We start from the raw sequence: 4,178 nt of genomic DNA, 5'->3' as shown, positions 1-4,178 counted from the left end.
GTGGCTTTGGAAAACTTGGAAACTGAGGTGGATGTTAATAAAGCTTGGGAAACTATTAGAGATAATATAAAAATGTCTGCCAAAGAGATTCTAGGTTATTACGAACCGAAGAAGCATAAGCCATGGTTCGATGAAGGATGCTCAAAATTATTAGATTAAAGAAAGCAGGCCAAATTTCAATGGTTACAGGATCCAAGTGAGTTAAATGGGGATAATCTGAACAATATAAGATGTGAAACCAGCAGGCATTTCAGGAACAAAACGAGGGAATATCTGAAAGACAAAATTGATGAGCTTGCAATGAAAAGTAAGAACAAGAACACTGGAGACCTGTATAGAGGAATAAATGACTTCAAAGGGGTTACCAGCCTAGCAGTAATTTAGTGAAGGATGAGAATGGTGATCTGCTTGTAGATTCCCACAACATTTTGAATAGGTGAACTACTCTGTTATTGAATGCACATAGGGTCAGTGATGTTAAGCAGTACCGGATCCTAGCCCTTTTGAGGTTGAAAGTGCTATTACAAAATTGAAACGGTATAAATTGCCAGGTAGTGATCAAATTCCGGCAGAACTTATTCAAGCAGGAGGTGAAATATTACATTCAAAGATCCACAATCTAATTACTTCTATTTGGCATAAGGAAAAATTGCTTGATCAGTGGAAGGAGTCTATTATTGTACCAGTTCACAAGAAGGCTAATAAAACTGACTAGTAATTATCAAGGAATATCACTGCTATCAAATTCTTACAAAATTGTATTCAATATTCTTCTCTATAGGTTAAGTCCATATATAGATGAAATTATTGGGGATCATCAGTGTGGGTTTCGACGTAACAGATCAGATCTTTTGCATTCGTCAGCTATTGGAGAAAAAATGGGAGTACAATGAGACAGTACATCAGCTATTCATAGACTTCAAGAATGCCTATGATTCAGTTAGGAGGGAAGAACTGTATAATATTTTGATAGAGTTTGGGATACCCATGAAACTAGTTAGAAAATGTATTTAAACAAAACGTACAGTAAAGTCCATGTAGATAAACGTTTGTCTGATAAATTTCCTATCCATAATGGTCTAAAACAAGGAGATGCTTTATCGCCACTCCTTTTCAACTTTGCTTTAGAATATGCTATTAGGAAGGTCCAAGGAAACCAGGTGGGACTGAAATTAAATGGGACACATCAGCTGTTGGCCTATGCCGATGATGTGAATGTACTGGGTGATAATGTAGATACCATAAAGAAAAACACACAAACTTTAATTGATGCCAGTAAACAGGTTGGTCTAGAAGTAAACACTGAGAAAACTAAGTATATATTGCTGTCTTGTCACCAAAATGCAGGGCAAAATCATGATATAAAGATAGGAAACAGATGTTTTGAAAAATGTGGCACAATTCAGATATTTGGGAACAACGATAACAGATCGAAATCTGATTCAGGAGAAAATTAAGAGGAGATTGAATTCCGGTAATAGTTGCTACAATTCAGTCCAGAACCTTTTGCCTTCTCATGTGCTGTCCAAAAACATAAAAATTAGAATATACAAAACTATAACTTTGCTGGTGGTTCTGTATGGGTGTGACACTTGGTCTTTGACATTAAGGGAGGAACACAGACTGAGGGTGTTTGAGAACAGGGTGTTGAGGAGAATATTTGGACCAAAGAGAGATGAAGTGACAGGAGGTTGGAGAAAAGTGCATAATGAGGAGCTTCATAACTTGTACTCTTCTCCAAGTATAATTAGAATGATCAAGTCAAGGAGAATGCGGTGGGCAGGGCATGTAGCACGAATGGGGGCGACGAGGAATGCGTATAGGATATTGGTGGGAAAGCCAGAAGGAAAGAAACCACAGGCAAGACCAAGGCATAGGTGGGTGGACAATATTAAAATGGATCTTAGAGAGATAACATAGGATGGTATCGATTGGATTGCTCTGGCTCAGGATAGGGACCAGTGGAGGGCTCTTGTGAACACGGTAATGAAACTTCGGGTTCAATAAAATGCTGGGAAATTCTTGAGTAGCTGAAGAATTGGCGGCTCCTCCAGAAGGGCTCAGCTCCATGAGGAAGTAAGTAAGTAATGAACAATCATCCTTATTTTCAGAGACTGCATCCTGTCTGACAGAATGCAGTCTCTGAAAGAAAGTCTAAAAATCAGGATCATGGATAATGTCCAAAAAATTTATCATTGTACCAATTAATTTAAATTGTTTGTATACCCCTATGTTTTAGTACAGCAAGGATGGTATGGGGCAGTTAAGCTTCCTACATTCTACAGTGTAAGTATAATAGGGCAATTAAGTGATTTAATGAAGGTTTAAAGAAACTGAAAAGCTTCATGGAACTTGCCATAAACATTATTTCAAGATAGATATAGAAGACAATTCATCCAAAGTCTACTTTTTAATTCAATGGCACAGAATACTGTTTCATCTAAAAAAGAAACTAATTTAATCTAGCCCTTTCACTGCTGATCTGTAGGATCTATAAAGTATGACTGCATATTGAAAAGATATGTTGGCACGTCAAAAAGCAATGAAGCGGCACAGAAAATTTTAGGTTCCAATCGTTATTTCACAGCATTCATATTTCAGTAGAAAATATGTGCTATTTTGCTACAGGCTCAAGTCTAGTAGATTTTCATACTTTGAACTTGTAAAGGTCATCATGGGCCATGCCACAGTTCACGCAGTTAGTCACTGACTTCCTGTGGCCTGGGTTCCATCCCAGGTCAGATCATGTGGGTTCTGTGGTGGATAAAGTGGCACTGGAGCAGGATTTCTCCAAGTACTTCAGTTTCATCTGCAAATTCTTATTCCACCAACTGCTCCATATTCATTAATCACTGACACTATATAGTCTCAATATTGACAGCGTCACCATGTTATGTAGGCCATCTGGTGCAAAAAATTCTGACTTGACAGATTTATATAACATTCATAACAATAACCATGGTATCTTAAACTCCAAATTCAATGAAATGTAGGGAGGTCATGAGTAGTGACTGGAATGCTGTTGATACATCACTGACAACAGGTGTTCATAAAGCATATTTACATTAACACAGTATTTTCCAGAGCACAAGACTCACTTCTTGTCCTGGAAACTGCTGGCTGAAATCTACAAGTTTCTTAAAGTCTGATTTTTCTAACATTTCCCCTCAAAAATTTGCACACACCTTATAGTCCAGAATATGCAACAATTTATTTTAATCTTCTGTAAAACACTTTTTAAATAAAATTAATAAAGACTGCACCATGTTACTGACTTAAGCTATGAATCCAGCTGATAAAGTGGTGGTTGCCATACTGCAGTATAAGTAAGCACATCAATGCCACACCACATTGCAGAGGACTGAAATATGAAAATCTACTTCCAAAAAACTGTAGGAAACTTTAAAATAGTGTATTCTGGATACAATGTTTGTGAATGGAATCATTCAACATAACAATTCTATAAACAGATCATTGTTACAATACTTATCTTCTTCCTATCCCAGAAAAGAAACATGATTGCGTGAGAAGGGTAAAAATAAATAATCTCACGTTTAATAAGGCGTAGACTATAGTAATTTGTCAGTGAAGAACTGTACTTTATGGCAAAAAGTGATACTTAATAGGCAAATTGTTTCCCGGTCATTGAAATGGTTACTTTAGAAATCCAAAGAAAGTTCCTGCAGAATTGCCAGTAAGAAGCAGTCACATGTGAATTACCCCTTAAATCATGATACCTAAAAGCCATCTCTTTATGACCTTCAATGAGACTGAGGTCTCTGCCCTTCAGAAACGTATACAGAAAGCAGCTTATGTAGCAATTATACAGTTAAACATACAACTGTGCAATTATGAACATAACATGTAGATTGTGCATTATTTCAACATTTCAGTTTCATTGATAAGTGTACTTCAAAACAGTCATGCCACTTGTTTATACTCAGATTCACACAATATGTACATTCATATATATATATTATTGGTATATTTGGTGGCAGTGACTAGCAAATTGTAGGTATGAGTATTGATACAGCCAAACATCCAATTCTGCGTGTTCCTGTCATGTGATTGGCTCTTTAACATTTATCACATGTAACGGGAGACCATGGCTCCTGACTTTGAATTATTAAAATATCAGTTCTCATGTTGATGCCTTCTTCAGAGATTGTTTTTGAGGA

This window comes from Cryptotermes secundus, unplaced genomic scaffold (genome assembly GCF_002891405.2).
Source record: "Cryptotermes secundus unplaced genomic scaffold, Csec_1.0 scaffold22, whole genome shotgun sequence".
In the NCBI taxonomy this organism is placed as follows: domain Eukaryota; kingdom Metazoa; phylum Arthropoda; class Insecta; order Blattodea; family Kalotermitidae; genus Cryptotermes; species Cryptotermes secundus.
The sequence above is the reverse complement of the archived record's forward strand: the minus strand, read 5'-3'. Positions refer to the sequence as shown.